This window comes from Elephantulus edwardii, unplaced genomic scaffold, assembly GCF_000299155.1.
Source record: "Elephantulus edwardii isolate Elephantulus edwardi_28Jun2011 unplaced genomic scaffold, EleEdw1.0 scaffold00035, whole genome shotgun sequence".
In the NCBI taxonomy this organism is placed as follows: domain Eukaryota; kingdom Metazoa; phylum Chordata; class Mammalia; order Macroscelidea; family Macroscelididae; genus Elephantulus; species Elephantulus edwardii.
Window position 1 is genome coordinate 5,665,286 of NW_006399785.1, and position 18,072 is coordinate 5,683,357.

The following is an 18,072-nucleotide window of genomic DNA, read 5'->3' on the forward strand; positions in this document are numbered from 1 at the left end:
ATACAGGCCACGGTATTTGCAATCGCTTGTTATGCATCAGAGAGTTGGACAATGACTAGGGAGGACAGAAGGAGAGTGGATGCTTTTGAGCTGTGGTGCTGGAGAAGGGTACTGAATGTACCATGGACTGCCAGGAAAACAAACAGATTCATCTTGGAGAGGATTAAACCAAGCTACTCCTTGGAAACAAGGATTCTGGGGCTTCATCTGACATACTTTGGACATGTTGCCAGGAGGGACGGGTCTTTGGAGAGGGACATCATGCTTGGGACGGTGGAGGGACAGCGCAGGAGGGGAAGACCCTCTATGAGATGGATTGATTCGGTGACTGGGGTAATCGGCATGGGTGTGTCAGAGGCAGTGCGGTTGGCGCAGGATAGAGCAGGGTTTAGAGCTGTTGTGCATAGGGTCGCTATGAGTCGGAAACAACTCGACGGCACATAACAACAACAACAACAATGTCATCAAGTCTAGTTTATAAGGCTTTAAATCTTTAACAGGAAAAGACTGATAGCCATTCTTCCACAGTGTAGCTGGTGGGAATTAAGATTGCTAATCTGTTGGTTATCAGCTGAACACATTACACACTTGCCACCAGGGTTCTTTTTGTAACACTGCATAGTGATCATTTACTAATGAATTAGTATTATTAAGTCAATTTTGACCTCTTTGAAAACTGTTGGTAGGTAAGATCTATTGAAATCTACCTCTCCATACCATATTATCTGACACTTAATTATAAGAGTACAGAAGATTTCAAAGAACAGTTTGAGAAGCAAAGCAAATATTATGATTGTGCAGGGGGCTGGATTTGGAGAATACAAAGGGAAGAACTCATTTTGCATTTCTTAATCTGTGAGAACTGAAAAACAAATTTAAGCCTTGAGTCTCAATATTGAAAGATGGTATGAGCAATATATTGAATGACCAAAAGGTATCAAAAGAAGATAGAGGAATTATACTGAGACACTGTTCCAGAAAGAACTGACTGATACTGAAAAATTTCAGAAAGTACCATATAAGCAAGACCTGATGGTAGTGCAGGGGAAAGTTGACGCTGCCTTGAAGGCACTGGCAAAGAAGAAGGCTACAGGAATCAATGTGATGCTGATTGACTTGCTTCAATTAACAGAACAGTGAATGTTTGTTCCAGAAAATTTGAAAAACAGCTGTCTAGCCAACAGATTGGAAGAGGTCAGTATTTATTCCCATTCCCAAGAAAGGTGATCCAACAGAATGTGCAAACTATGAGACAATATCATTAATGTCACATGGAAGCAAAATACTGTTGAAGAGCATTAAAAATCAAAGTGCATAGATAGGGAACTTCCAGAAGTTCAAGCAGGATTTAGAAGACTCTGTGGAATGAGGCGTATTATTACTGTTGTCAGATGGATCCTGGCTAAAAATAAAGAATACCAGAAAAAATGTTTATTTATGCTTTGTTGACTATGCAAAAACATATGAGTGTGTGTATCATAACACTGAGAAGAATGGGATTCGCAGAGCACTTAATTGTGCTCATGTGAAATCTACACCTAGACCAAGAGGCTCCTGTTTTAACAGACCAAAGGAACACTATATTGTTTAAAATCAAGAAGAGAATGCATCATGGTTGTATTCTGTCTCTATATCTATTCAATCTGTATGCTAAGCAAATTATTTAAGAAGCTGCACACAATGAAGAGGAATGTGGCTTCAGGATGAGAGGGAGAGTCATCACCGACCTGTGTGATGAAAATGACACAACCTAGCTTGAGGAAAGTTAGGAGGACTTGAAGCAGGTATTGCAGAATATCAAGTAATGCACCCTTCAGTATGGATTGCATATCAACATCAAGAAAACAAAGCTCCTTACCACTGGCTGGTGAAAAGTAAAGGTAGAAAAGGAAGAAAGAAAAACGTGGGCACTCCTGGAGTTTTAAGGTTGGACTCAGAGTTTTTAGTATATAGCCAGTAAAAAACTAGTGTAACAAAATAGTAAACATTCTTAAAACCTTATAAATTTTGTTCTTATACATTTTGAGTTTCTAGTGGATTTAGATCACGAGTGAGGCATGGCCCTTGAGTCAGCAGTACAACTTCCTATAGACTGTTGCTGTTGATTGCCATCGAGTCGAGCACAACTCATAGCGACCCTATGAACAAAGGATCTGAAGCATTTCTATAACTATCAACATTTATCCAAGTTCATAGAGTTTCCAGAGTTATGTTATTTAGGACGTGGATGATACTCTTGCTTTCAATCCCCATAGACCTGGCTACCAGAACCCCCTAGAGTTCATACTTTTTATCCCAATACATCCTGTGGTATAGTAGATTTATTGTTCAATCCAAGGTATTGTACTTGATTTATCACCTGGATGAATGGAAATACATAAATAGGATGTGTAAATTACTTATTAATTTGTTAGTCTTGTTGTTCTTCCAGGCTTTGTGAGCAGGTGTACAGGTGGAAGTGGGAATCTTGACACCAGCTAGAAAGAAGCAGAGAATGCAGTGCATTACCTTCAGAGCCAGGGTCTCTTGTGCCAAACACACTGGGACTTGGTGTTAACAGTAGGAGAGAATCAGAGTCTATTGTGATATGCAGCTAGCCAGGACTGTTTCTCCGCTTCTCCATGGAGCCATAGCCACAGTCAGGGCATTTACCCAGTCTTGGAGGGCTTGAAGACAGGAAGGAGTGAGTGAGATGTAATAATTGGCAGGACTATGCGAAATTTTTAACATTGACTTAAAGCCAAAAGATTGAAGGTCATGAGACCTGCAAGGAGACTTGAACAGCAGTCTTGATTGAAGAATAACATTGGGTTTCTAATTGAAAAAATAACTTGTTCAATTCCCTAATAAACCTCATAATTGTGCATATGGTTGTGTGAATCTGTGTGGTCATTGCAAAGGATTAGTCAACCTAATAGTAGAACAGTGAGATCCTTGAGAGATATGTTGGTGTCAGAACAAATAGAGGTAACTGTGGGGATTATGGGCTAGAAGTATGGAGGGTGTGGGGGCTTGTCTGATTTTAAGGTATTTGATTTGGGGATTTGGATATTATTGATGGGAGCATTTCCACCATTTGGAGTTAGTGGTGATCAGATGTGACAAACTCTAAGCAAGGCACTCTCTTTTTATTCATCTTATTCATATAAAACATTCTTGTGTATACATACCAATCACCTGGGGATCTTGTTAAAATGTTGAGTGTGATTCAGAATACGTGGGATGGAAATTCCAATTCTCGGATGGAAATTCCAGTTCTCGGGAGGGCATCAAGCCACAGTGAAGGGGTTTGAAATCATGGACAAAATATGTCCTTCACTTAGTAACAATGTGTCAACATTGGTTTGTCAGTTGTGAAAAATGTACTATATTAGTGAAAGGTGTTATTCATTTAGGAAACTGGGTATGGTGTTTATAGGAACTTTGAGCACTATCTTTAAAATAATTCCGTGAATCTAAAATTGCTCTGAAATAAGATGGTTATTAAAAACATCTGAGTGTAGAGGTCAGAGACAGAGATGTCAGAGATCTGAAGTACAAGAAATATTTGATCTTTTGTTGCTGACTTAAAAATAAAGAGATCACGTAATAAGGATTGAAAGAAGTCTCCAGCTATGAATCAGGAAGAAACAAACCAACAAAACCCCGAGTTTCAATCATACAATTACAAGAAGCTTAGTTGTCCTAACCACAAATGTGAACTTGAATTTCCACAGGATCTTCACCTGAGAACTCCAGTATGGCCAACACATTGGTTCTGTGTATAAGACCTAGTATAGTAATCACAGAAACACTATGCCTGGACTTTTGCTCTACAAAACTGAGAGCTAGTGCAAATAATAAATAGACGTTGATGTCAAATCAGTTTTGATTCATGGACATTCTCTGTGTCAGGGTAGAACTCTGATTCATAAGGTAGAAATTGCTATAATTATACAAAAATAGATGTCCTGGCCTTTTTTCTCTGATTCCATTGAGTGGATTTGAATTTCCTACTGTTTGGTTAATAACTGATTGCCAAGCATCAGTGCTACACATACACCTGAATAGGTACTCTGTCAAATAAGTTATAATTTGTTATGAAATAATAGAAAACTAATACAGAGATCATTAGTATAGTGAGCTTCTTTCTGCCCACACTGCTTCTTTAGGATTTTTTGCAATGCTTTGAGATAAGGAAGCAGAATTGCCAGATTCATTCATTTCCTGCTCTTTCAACTCTACCTGAACGTTTGGAGGGTATTTTTGCTCCTATCCCTAAGACTGAAAGCGAATCAGGTCACAGTCTATGTCTATAAAAGTGAGGGCTTGGAAGTGCCTGCAATTTTATTGACAAAATGAAGCAAGGGAGAAAGGGATTGTGTAGAGCTATGAGAGAGCAGGTTATAAAGCTATTCACTTTCACGTTGACTTTTTTTCAAGAAAGAAGAAATGCATGCACTAATCTGAATCCTGTGTGCCTTTTAGGAAAATATACACAGCATATCATACACTAATTTCTTCATATGTAATTCAGCAACACTGGTTTCATTCCTCAGATCTTGCATTCCTTCTCAGCCTTGTTTTCTGAAATGTTCCTTCTTCACTCCATTGGCGCAGGAAGTGGTGGTGCCCTAGTTCATGAGGAACTGCACTGATAACTGAAAGGCCATGCCTCTCTGGCATATTGAATCCACCAGAAAGGTCTATTGGAGATGATTTATCTCCTCCTGGGAGAAACCCAATGGAAGGTCAGCTATGAGTGAGTTCATAAGCATCAAGTCATTGTTAAGTTACTTATCTAGCCTTTTAGGTTATTGTTGTCATAGAGACCTGATATAATCAGTTAATTAAAATAATGCAATGCTCATGTTATTGTTAGGTGCCATCAAGTTGACTATGAAGCTTAGAGACTCCATGAAACAGATCCATCTTGCCCTAACCTGCACCGTGCTCATGATCTCTGCAATGTTCAGGCCCCTTGGGATAGTCACTGTATCAGTCTATCCTCTTATGGACCTTCCGTGCTTTTTCTGATCCCCTACCAATCCTAGTATGATATCTTTCTCCAAAGATTAGCTTCTCCTGAAAATATGCCAAAAATAATAGAAACAAAATTTCACCGTCTTTTCCTCTAAGAAACACTCAAGTTTCACTCCCTTCAAAATAGATTTATTTGTTCTCTTAGCAGTCCATAGTATATACAACACTTTTTGCTAACACCACAATCAATTACATTGATTCTTCTTCAGTCTTTTTCACTCTCAGATCTGCAGGAAATAACTGAAATTATTATGGCTTAAATCTTTAAACTTACATTCCTTTTTTTGAGGAAAATGTTCATGGTTGTTGCTGTTGTTAAGTGCCATCGAGTCGTAGACTACTCATAGTGAACCTATGAACGAAAGACCTGAACACTTGTGTAATTTCCACCGTTTCTCAAAGTTTATAGGTTTCTGGAAGCAAGCTAATTCGGAAGTGGATGCCACTCCTGCTTCCAAGCTTGTTTTAGTTGGGGAGCTCCACCGAATGATGTCCACCATGGGTAACCATTAACACATTTGACACATCAGTGTCACAGTGTTCAGCATCACAGCAACCACAGAGTTACCTCTGTACAGCAAATGGACATACCAGGGCTATATTACTTAGAAGAATGTTTGACCAAAAACAATTAATAACGAACCTGAGAGCTGCAGATTGAAATCACCCACCTTTGGCTTGGTAGCACTGTTTTCTCTTCACTAAGCCAAGTGAGTTCCCTCAGGCCTGGTTTTAATGGTTTATTTGAAAGCTGGGTGAAAACTGTTTGGGCATTTCTGAATGTGTTAACAATCAGGTGTAAGTTGATTGGCTATTTCTGATTTCATTAACTAGTATAAAAAGAATAAATATTGTTTTATCTGAAGTCTTTTTCAACTAGTCTTCTTGAAACCAAGCACCTAACAACAACATTAGCATTTACCCTCAAGAATCCAACTGTTCCAAGCTGGAGACTCACTCTCAGGCAGGATTCAACCAACTTTTAAATACAAAGGCCTGCCAACTCCACCATATCCTGATTACTTAAACATTTCATGGATGGCCAAGAGAATATATATATCTTGGAGAGGGTGCAGCCAGAGTGCTTTCGTTGGAGGCAAAAATGATGAGACTTCACCTCACATATTTTGGGCATGTTGCTAAGAGGGGCTGTCCTTTGGAGAGAGACATGATGAAAGGTGGAGGGTTCGTGAAGGAGAGGAACACTTCAGGTGGATTAACACAGTGACTGCTGCAATGGGCTCTTGTGTGTCAGGAAGTGTGAGTATACCACAAGACAGAATGGGGTTCAGATATTTTATTCACAAGATTGTTATGACTTGTACTTGACAGGACCTCTTAACAATGACAACATACTAGTTAGAGTCCTCTGGCAGCCTCGTGGTGAGGATCTGCTCTACTGACCCAAAGACACATGGGTCAAATCCATCATGTGTTGCACAGAGGAAAGATGGGAAAACTCTCTTAGGTGATTTACTGCTTCTAAAACCCTTTGGAGTGTCAGGTATGAGTCAGTTCTGACTCACTGATATGTAATACAATAAAAAATAGTTTTTAATTGTCAATTGTTTTTGAAATAGAACAATCTTTCCCATTACTGAGCCCATCAAACTTCTCCTTTGAGTTTTCTTTTGAGTCTATTAGTTTATTTGCTTACCTTTTCCTTCTGAAAACAAAGAAATGAAATGAATGAGAAAAAAGAAGGTAGAGAGAAAATTAAAATATAAAAGACATAATATTCTATTTAAAACCACAAATGAAAATGAGGTCAAGTTATTGAGCACTTCAAATGCCAATTTTAAACATTTAGACTTAATGAAATAGAAACGGGGCACGACATATTGTGAGTGGATTTCAAGCTGATTCATTTGACACTATGATTCAGGTTAAGAGAGAGGAAATTGTAAGGAGAGACTGTGTGGAAACAATTATGCCTATGCAAATATTACAGAAAGTGATTTACCTTTGAGCTTCATATAAAAAACTGATCTTGGCTCAAATTGGGACTTGCTTAACAGGCGAGAAAAAAGAACGGTATGAAACATAAAACTGGCTCCCTAAAAGATTGAGACAGGCATATGTGCTTATGAAAGCTGAAATTTTGCCAACTAGCTTATAAAAAAATAAAATGTCATCTCACTACCCTTAGCACTTGCAGCTGTATTTTTATTTCCATTTGTGCAACAAATTATTTTTTAAGAAATTTTGCATAATAGTCAAATTCAGTAAAATGCAACATTTAAGTGTCATAAAGATGCCTCGAGCTATTAAACATTGTGGGATATAATCCTTTAAAAAGAGGCATGTATCTGGAGTATTTGGCTATTTCCAGTAAAATGTGGAATTTGGCCAGTTGCATTAAACATGCGAATATTTATTCATTATAAGTCCTTCGGTGAAATTGTGAACTCTGATACTTAAAAATAATGATAATACTGATCCAAATTTGTTTTCTTATAGAATGAAAACGTTTTAGGTGCCATTGCATTATAGATAACCCTTTAGGATTATGGCCACTTAGAAATATAGCAAAACGATACTTATAATTTGGAGTAGCAGCCAAAATTTTAAATTCAAGTTAGGTCACGGCAGGAGGTTGATAGAATAGAGAAACAAAATTATTGACATTTTAAGTGCATGACAAATTATGCTTGCAGATTCACTAAGTTGCCCAGTACCCATATACAGTGTATGCGACACAGTCCCACATCAGTTACAATTACACATCTTAATGAGCAGGATGATACTTTAAGGTGTCCTTGGATTCCCCTAAGTAAAAGTTTTTATGAAAGCCTGCACAGTAAACATAGAAACTGTTTTTGGTGTTTCATTTTCTAACATTTTACCTGCAAGTGGAAGGAAGAAGGTTACATGAGTGAAATCAATCATCAGACTTACAGATCATATAGGCTGCAGTCACCATGTAATATTTCCACAGACTTCAAAAGTAACTTCTGGAGATTGTAGTTTCCAATTGATTGGAGCGAGTGAAATGATCTTCAATCTCAAATCTAAACTCATTGTTCCGTGTCCATTGTGACTCTCGGTGATCTTCTGTAGCTTTCCTAGCTTGGAAATCACAATGGGAGGAGACCCCTCCACTTTTCTTCCACAAAGTCACTGACAGATTGGAATCTCTTGGAGACATTTCCATTTTGGTGGAGCAGAGCAACTTACTGGGGTTGATGCCTCCAAACCTTCCCAATACTGTGTTAAGAGGACAATATCTTCTACTCCACGCAGTTATTTATAAAAATAAAACATAACTGGTTTATCTATAAAAAAACATGTGTTCTATTATTGGAATTATTCATATTAATATTACTTAATCACCTTAACTCTACCTTCAGTATCCATTCATTGCACTGCTAAATTTACTTCTAATACATATTAGGCTAAGACTCATTGACACATTTCATAGTGGAGGAATGTAGGTGTTTGTGGTTCATGATCATATTTTCCAAGATCACTTAGCTACTGCGTAGCAGAGCTAGAAGCTACTGCATAGTAGAGCTAGAATTCAGAACTGTGATTCTGTGACTGCAAAACTCTTATTCTTGTATCTAAAAAAAGAAAAGAAAAGAAAACAGAGTGCATACTGAGAAAGAAAACACAGATGCACACCCAGAGCTCTCAGAAATCTTAGGTTGCTATAGCTCTGTCATGCAATGCACAAGTTTATATAAACCCATGCGTAAAAACACTGACGCCATTTTTCTGAGAAGTTAAGTAGGGGGCATGCATTTCAACAGCTCATTGCCACTAAATTAGAGTGGAAAAAAATTATATATATATAAACATGATGTCAGCCATTTCTAAATATAATTTTCAGAAAGTGCAGGGGAAAATATAAACTGAAGCACTGTAATAATCAACATATAAATAGCTCCCTCATCTTTGCCATGCAAATTTGGATAATGTTATCGTGGAAGAGCACTATCTAAGGGGGCCTTCTGTTACTACTTTTTTCCTGCTAACCAGTGAGCAGCTGGGATTGATGACATTTTCAGTTAAAGCCAATTTGGAAAGACTTTTATCCCAGGGAGATATGCTAAAATTTCAAAATAAAGCAATCCTAAACTGCCAATGTTTGATTGGTTTGAAGTTGGAACCATAGTATAAAATGTCTGATTTTTCTCACAGTTTTGTTGTTGTTGTTGTCATATGCCATTGAGTCACTTGTGACTCATGGTGACCCTATGTACAACAGCCCTAAACTCTGCTCTGTCCTGTGTCAATCGCACTGTCTCTGATACACCCACCCTGATTACCCCAAACACTGAATCAATCCACATCATAGAGGGTCTTCCCCTCCTGCGCTATCCCTCTACCCTACCAATCATGATGTCCCTCTCCAAGGACCCCTCTTTATAACATGTCCAAAGTATGTCAGATGAAGCCTCAGATTCCTTGCCTCCAAGGAGGGACCCGGTTTAACCCTCTCCAGGATGAATTTGTTTGTTTTTTCATAGCAGTCCATGGAAGCCTCAATACTCTTCTCCAGCACCACAGCTCAAAAGCATCAATTCTCCTTCTATCCTCCTTAGTCATTTCCAACTCTCTGATGCATAACACGTGATCACAAAGACCATGGTCTGTATCAGACCACCTTAGTCTCCAGAGAGACACCATTGCTCTTCAGTATTTTGGAAAGGTCCTTAACAGCAGACTTTCCCATGGTAATATGTCTTTTAATCTCCTGGCTACTGGTGCCAAGAGTGTTGACTGTGGAGCCAAGCAGACTAAAGTTGTGAACAATTTCAAACTCTTCACCATCCATCCTGATGCTCACAGTTTGGGGGGGGGGAGCCAAAACAAAACCAGTGTATCTTTGCCCTTTGACTGCTACAGCCCTGAAATGCTTACTCATTTTTAGTAGACATTTTCTCCATCTAGAGGACCAAGATGTCACCAGGGTCTTCAGAATGATATCAAATTCAGCCTGAGATTATACAGAGCATGCTGGCATTTGAACGCAGCTAACACAGAAACCTTAGGTAAAGGTAGACCTCATGGTAATCTCACCACCAGCAAAAACTCATTGAGGTTTCCTTTAAAGATGTTGCCAAGTAGCTCTATCTGGGTGTAGAAGTAAAATATTGTAGTTTGAATATTCCTATTACAACTTTGTTAATTCCAGGTGAATATAGAGGTACAGTCACAAACAGGTGATCTTTGGCCATCCTTGGTCCATAGACAGATTTTTTGGAAGGCATTATTGTGTTATATATATTTCTTCTATAAGTTAAATATAATGAGATGAGTCAGATGCTTTCTACTAACATAGATCATCCTTCTTCCTGTTATCTTAGATCCAGTCTGGATGTCTTTGACTTACAGTATTGGTAAATAGTATGCAGTAGTTTTCTACGTGCTACCAAAAGGAAAAAACAAAAAACAAAATACAACCCATCTTGCAGGAAGTGAAAACAGATTGCTCTTTGGAGGTAATGGTCATGAAACTTGGTCACATATGCTTTTAATCCATTGTCAAGAGGTACAAGTTCTAGGGTGTGTGTGGGAATCATGCTTGGAAAACTAAAGTATCAGTGAAAGAGAAGACTGTCAATGACATGGATTGACATAACGCCTGAGACAATGGACTTGGTCATGGAAGAGCTTGTGAGGATGGTCTTGGATAGGTCAAAGTTTTGATCTTTTGTCCACAGTGTTTCTATGAGTCATAATCAAATGGACAGGACCTTCCAACAACAACAACAAAACTCTCAACTTCCTAAAGTCATTTGAATTTGAGCCTCTCATCTATAGGGCTTTTCCTAGTGAACACAGTCTCCATTTGGGGTATTAAATAAAGATTTTGAAATCAATAAAACCTATCTGCAGTACTTATTGTATGAAAACAATGATTAATGTGGTAGGAAAAGAAAACCACACAACCTGATACACTTACTAAAATATAGGATACTGTCTATGGGATAAACTCCAACTTCATCTTCAACGGTTTCACTTTGTTAGTCAGTCTTATGAAATAAGCAAACCATATAATCAAACTTTCATGTCTGTGGATTAGGTTTTGTTGGGTGTTTTTTTTTCAGTTGTTTTCTTTTCATTCCCCAGCCCCACTTGCCACACAAGAGTCATCATAATTGCTCCTGGCACCATGTTCTATTTATACAGTGTTCACAGACTGATTATTTCAGAAGCAGATGATCAATTCTACTTCCTATTCTGTTTTACTGGAATCTCACTAACACTAGACCACGGTGGTGAGCCTGCTAGTGTTTGAAATACTTGTGGCACACCTCAGAAGCACCCAAGCCACCACATATGACAAATTGACTAGCTAGTGGTGGACTAACAGCAGAACATTATCTGATACAATACTGAAAAGTAAGAACTTCAACTTGGAAAACAGTCAAAATATCACTACAGAATCGTTTCCTCCTCTAAGTAGACCCTGGTTTAATTACATGAGTGAAGTTGTAATTTTACCAGTAAAGGACATTTATCTGTTGGTATTGTGTGACTTGAAATGGAGAGAAACTACTGAAACATCTGTTAATAATTAGATTGTGTGATGTATGATCTATGATATATGACAGTAGAACAATTAGAAATTATAAAACATGAAATGGAACATAGAAGGTGCTGTATCTTAGGCATTGAGAAACTGAAATGAAGATCTATCAGCCATTTTAAACTGGAAAATCATATGATCTATTATACAGAGAATGGCAAATTAAACATTACCGCTCTGCCCTTCCTCATTAAGAAAAAAAATCCTAAATATAATACTGTTAATTATAAGATAACATACTTCTATATACAAGGAAAACCAGTTAATATACATTTATTCAAATCTATTTATCACATATTTAATACAAAGGTAAAAGAAAAATTTGAGGCTTTCTCACCAATTTCTATAGTCTGAAATTAATTGAATATCGAATCAATAAGCATTACAAGTAAGTGGTGAGAAATTATGATACACTCACACAATGGAATATTACACAGTATGCAGGAGCAATAATTTTGTAAATTACTACTTAACTTGGAGGGCCTGGAGAGCATAATGCTGAGTAAAGTAACTCAGTCCCATAAGGATAAACACGGTCTAAAACCATTATTGTAGAATGAATATAAGGATCCAAGGGGGTGGGAGGGAGGGTGGAAACAGAGGGATGAGGACGTTCAGGGAGAGGGGAGGATTAATCATGGAGTTGAACAATTTGGTGGGTGGGGGAGTGTAGGAAATTGGAAGAATCTCTTCTGGAAAACAATGGATTAGAATTCTGTAAATAAGCTAGTGTAATTAAAAAAAACCATATTTAATCAGAATTTAAAATCATCATGCTAGTGGCGCAAAAAAAAAAAAAAACCCAAACAGAACAGAAGTCAGTGAGAACAGATAGAGAGCTGGATAACAAGAACACTAATGGGCACATCCTAGGAAAAAAGAGAGGTGATAGAAATATTAGAATCATATTGGATAACATCAATATAATTCTAATATTTCTCAGAATTTCTTAAGCTCAAGGAACTGAAGAACAAATTCAAACCTCAAGTTGCTATAATTAAGTATGCTTTAGGAAGAATATGAAATGATCCAGAGAGTATCAAAAGAATATGGAAAAAATATACTGAGTCAATGTATAGAAAGGAATTGGCAGACACAGAAGAATTTAATGAAATAACATATGAGCAAAAGCCTATGGTGATGAAGGAAGAAGTTCAAGCTGCTTTGAAGGAAATAGCCAAAATAAGGCCCCCGGCATAGATGGTATACCAATTGGCATATTTCAGCTAACAGATGCTGCCCTGGAAGTGCTCACCAAGTTGTGCCAAGAAATCTGGAGAACAACCACTTGGCCAACTGACTGGAAAAGATCTATTTTTGTTCCCATCCCAAAGAGGGACAACCCAAGAGAGTGTGGAAACTATAGAACTATGTCATTGATTTTACATGCAAGCAAGATTCTACTGAAGATTTTCAACAAAATGACTGGAACAGCACATCAGCAGTGAACTGCTGCAGGTTGGGTTTAGAAGGGGTCGTGGTACTAGGGATATTAGAAGCTTATGTTGGATGGATCTTAGCTGAAAACAGGGAATACCAGAGGAATGTCTATCTGTGTTTCATTGATTATGCAACGGTGTTTGACTGTGTGGATCATAACAAACTCTGGCTGACTCTGAGAAAAATGGGAATCTCAGAACACTTGATCGTGCTAATGCAAAACCTATGCTTGGACCAAGAGACAGTCATCAGAACAGAGTAAGGAAACATTACATGGTTCAAATTGGAAAGGGTGTGCACCAGGGATGTGACCTGTTTCCATACCTTTTAAACCTGTATGCAGAACAGATTATCTGGGAGGCTGGGCTTTATGAGGACAAAAATGGTGTCAGGATTGGTGGAAGATCTATCAACAATCTGCGTTATGCAGATGACACAACCCTGCTTGCTGAAACTGAGGAGGACCTGAAGCGCTTGCTGCAGAGGGTCAAGGACTGCAGCCTTCAGTATGGATTGAGGCTCAATGTCAAGAAGACAAAGATTCTCACCACTGGACCAATTGGCAGCATCAGGATGGATGGTGAAGAGATTGAGATTGTTCACAGCTTTAGTTTGCTTGGCTCCACAGTCAACACTCTTGGCACTAGCAGCCAGGAAATTAAAAGACGTATTGCGATGGGAAAGTCTGCTGTTAGAGACCTCTCCAAAGTACTGAGGAGTAATGGTGTTTCTCTGGAGACTAAGGTATGTCTGATACAGGCCATGGTCTTTGCAATCACTTGTTATGAGTCAGAGAGTTGGACAACGACCAAGGAGGATAGAAGGAGAATTGATGTCTTTGAGCGGTGGTGCTGGAGATGAGTATTGAGTGTACCATGGACTGCTAAGAAAACAAACAGATTAATTCCTGAGAGGGTTAAACCAGGCTGCTCCTTGGAGGGAAGGATTCTGGGGCTTCGTATGACATACTTTGGACATGTTGCAAGGAAGGATCAGTCCTTGGAGAGGGATGTCATGCTTCGTAGGGTGGAGGGACAGCGCAGGAGGGGATGACCCTTGGCGAGGCAGATTGATTGAGTGACTAGGGTAATCGGGGCGGGGGTGTTGGAGACAGTGAGATAGGCACAAGACGGAGCAGAGTTCAGGGCTGTTGTGCATAGGGTCACTATGGGTTGCGTGCGACTCAACGGCTTATTCTGAAATCTATTTTATCAGAGATTAATATTGCCACTCCTGCTTTTTTGAGGTTGCCATGTGTTTGGTATATTGTTTTCCAGCCTTTGATAGTTACTCTTTTTCTTCTTTTTTTAGATGTCTCTTATACGAAACATATTGATGGGCTTTGGGGTTGTTGGTTTTTTTTTATTTTTTTTAATCCATTTTGGTATTCTTTTTCTGTTAATTGTGCATTTAGTCCATTCACATTACGTATGGTTATTGCCAGGCCATTTTGCTCTGTTTCTTTTTCTGTTGTTTCTGGTCACTGTGGTCTATGCATTTTCTTTTGGTTTCTCTGTGTGAAGTACTTCATTTAAAATTTCTTATAATCTTGGTCTTGTTTTCACAAATTCCTGAAGTTGCTTCTTTTCTGCAAATAATCTAATTTCTCCTTCATATTTGATGGAGAGCTTTGCTGGATACAGGATTATTTTCTTTCAGCTTTCTGTAAATGCCATCTCATTTCCTGCAAGCTCACAAGGTTTCTACTGAGAAATCAGAACTTTATCTAATTGTTTCCCCTTTATAGGTGACTCTGTTTTTCTCATGCTGCTTTTAGAATCTATCCTTATCTTAATTTGGAGAATTTGACTATGATGTGTCTTGATGGTTTTCTTTTTGGGTCTAGTCAATTTGATATAATTTGATATTCTCTGTGCTTCTTGAATGTGGATTTCCCTGTTCTTTGAAATACCTGGGAAATTTTCTTCTTATACTTCTTCCACAATTTTCTCAGTGATTTCCCTGGCACTCCCCTGTTCTGAAATTCCAAGTATATGTATGTTATTCAGTTTGATGTCATTCCACATATTTCTAATGTTTTCTTCATTTTCTTTACTTCTCATCTCTGATTTTTTTCTTCAGGTATGTTTTTAGGGAGGCTCTTGTCTTCCAACTCACTGACTCTCTGTTCCATCTCTTCAGTTATACTTTTTTGTGCTACCAGCATGTTGGGCAATTCTGCCATTTTGGTCTTAATATTCTGGATTTCATTTCCATGCTTTTCTGTTTTTTCTAGTCCTGTGTTGACTGTATCCTCTTTATCTTGTGATGATTTTTTTAAGTTCTTGTACCTCTTTATCTATTCTAGCAATTCTTTCTTCCAACTTTTGCATTTTCTTCCATAGTTGTTCAAGTTGTTCCTCATCAATATACTTCTTCTAGACTGTTATCTATGGGGTATCTGCCTTCTTAATTGCTTCTTACATCATTTACATCTTCTTCTGTAGCTGTTCATATAACTCCACATCAATGTATTTCTTCTGTTTTGTTTTATTGTGTTGTGTTTTTTATTCCTATCTGGGGTATTCTGTGGGTCTTCTTTTTTTAGATGAGGTATTTTGTTTTTTCATGATAACTGAGGCATATTCCTGATTTCTTGATCTTATGTGAGTTTTTTCTTAGTATATGCTAAGTCATTGTAAATACATAGTGACGAAGAGTGTGTTTTGTGAAGGTTCTGTGAGCCTTGGGACAAACAGAGGTGATCTCCATAAAATACCTGAATGGAAAACCAGGAAGCCTTGATTCTTCCCTTTGACAACTGGCTCTGCCTCCTCACAAGGTTCCAGCGGTCCCACTCGCTCTCTTTCCGTACATCGCTCTCTGTCAGTGCATCACGCTCTTGCTGTTCACCTCTTCTAAAGTCTGTTATCATCCGATGCCATTTTTCTCCAGGGGAGTTGCTGGCAGTTCCCTGCAATTCTATGTGCCCTTTCTCCAACTTCTTATCTCTTAGTTTATTTCTCTGTTTGCTTCTTGGTCTTATCCATGACATGAAGATTGGCTGACCGTATATACTCATTTTCGACACCAAAGTTTGACAAATTAGTAGTTATACCTTAAAAAGGTAAATAAATTGTCCTTGCTCTAACTACTACTAGTTCATATTAAAGCATACATCTGTCCATGTACCAATAATTGAAAATAAAGGTAATACTAGTCCACTCAGATCTCAGAGTGGTAATGGGGAGAGGGAATGATGCCCTTATAAGAAGAGGGGTGGGCTTTCAACTTCTAAAATAATAAAAATATTATAGGAAGCAACAGGAGGTCTAGTGGCCTAGTAGTAAGAATCTGTGCTGTAATCTCAAAGGCATGCAGTTCAATTCCCACCAGCTGCTCCATGACAGACGGATAGACAGTCTCCTTCTGTTTGGTTATTGCCTCTGATAACTCACTCTAAATCAGCTACATGTCAATTCTATCCTGATGGTACATAACAACATTACAGCAAGGAAGGATTTCTACTCTGAAGCAAGAATTTGAGAAAAACTAAAGGGGAGGAAAATAAATCTTTTTCTTGATGATTACATCAACTTACATATTTAGTAAAAATCTATAGATCATTGCTGGTTAGTTTAATGGGTAATTTATTTTGTATTTCCTCCCCTCTTTTTTATATTTAGGCCTAACCTCATTCAAATAGTTGAGGTAACCATTTTAATATGCTTGATTTTGTTTCCGAGTTGAAAAAAGAGGTTTATAGGACCATTGTGATGTGTTGTTGCTAATCCTTTGCATTACATTTCAATGCTGCATTTCACTCATTTAACCAAACAAAGACATGACAATCCCTGGAATCTTAGCAACTGAGGGGTTACACCTACTCAATTTGATATTGTATTTGGCTCACTAGCAAAATGAAGTAATCAGATAAATCCTGGTACAGACTGGCTTGAAGTAGAACAAATATGAGTAAACTCAGCCAACATTATGCCTCAGAAAATTATTTATTCTCTCTTTTGCATTGTTAACACAAAAAAGAGTAAGAATCTGAATGGTGCCACACCATATTTAACAACAAGACAGGAGCCGAGATTAAAAAAAAGAAAAGAAAAGAAAAAAAACCCCACAAAAAACAAACTCAAAGAAACAAGGTAAGGCAGAATTCAGAAGGGAAACATTAGGCATAAGTGCAAGCAAGATCCAAGGGTAAAATAGAAACCAGAAATAAAGTGTCAGTGCAAACTCAGGAATTAAGTAATCAATCACAAAGGAGGTATACAGATGTGTTAGAGTTTAGGCAGTATTTGGAGAATTAAAGAAATCTGAGTATTAAAAGTATTAGCAATGGAGTGATTACCAATATTAAAGTCTGGGACCTGATAACTGTTTTAAAATTTGTTTAGATTGATTTGTTTTTATTTTGGTACCAAGATTATGTTAAATCATGGTATAAAAGTAGGGACAGGTAAATTTCATTAGAGAGAGATGGACAATGGAGATTAAATGCAATGGAAATATTCTACCTAACACCCTTGTTAGCTTCTTCCCCTACCTCATAAGCAATAGAAATACATATGCAATTCTAGTGATTGACATTACTTGTTCTTCCAGACTTCTATTTATTATTGTTGTTGTTACTTTTTCTTTGACTTATGGTAAACTCCTAGAGAAAGGAACAAAAATTTGTCAAATTTAAGCCATCTTTATGATATACTTTACATGGAACTGTTATGATTCCTAAAGCTTTCACTAGTTTTTAGAAATGTGTCTCTAGACTTTTCTCTAGTCCATCTGAGTCTAGAAGTGGTGCAGATGCCAGTTCAGTGTCTTGAGAGCATGCGCATTTCCATAGAGGGACTGCTTGGGCTGACCAATAAGTAAAATGAGCAGGGTTTCCAAGGTCCTGAACATGAAGAGAGGATTCTATCACTGAATGAACATTGTCTCCAATCTCAGATTATTGTTGTGTGCTTTTGAGTCAGAACCAACTCATAGCTAACCATCCAGTGGGCGTTTCAGAGAAAGTAAGTAGCAAGGGAGGATATTGTCCATCTTTCTCCCTCAGAGCAGCTCATGAATTTGAACCGTGTGCCTAAGGATAGGCAACACAGCTCCTTATCATCATA

General features: G+C 37.9%; 1 pseudogene; it reads right to left on the bottom strand.

Annotated features, from left to right (window-relative positions):
- Window positions 1–16,022, bottom strand: part of LOC102854901 — a 33,305-nt pseudogene extending 17,283 nt beyond the window's left edge.
- Window positions 16,023–18,072: the final 2,050 nt, after the last annotated feature.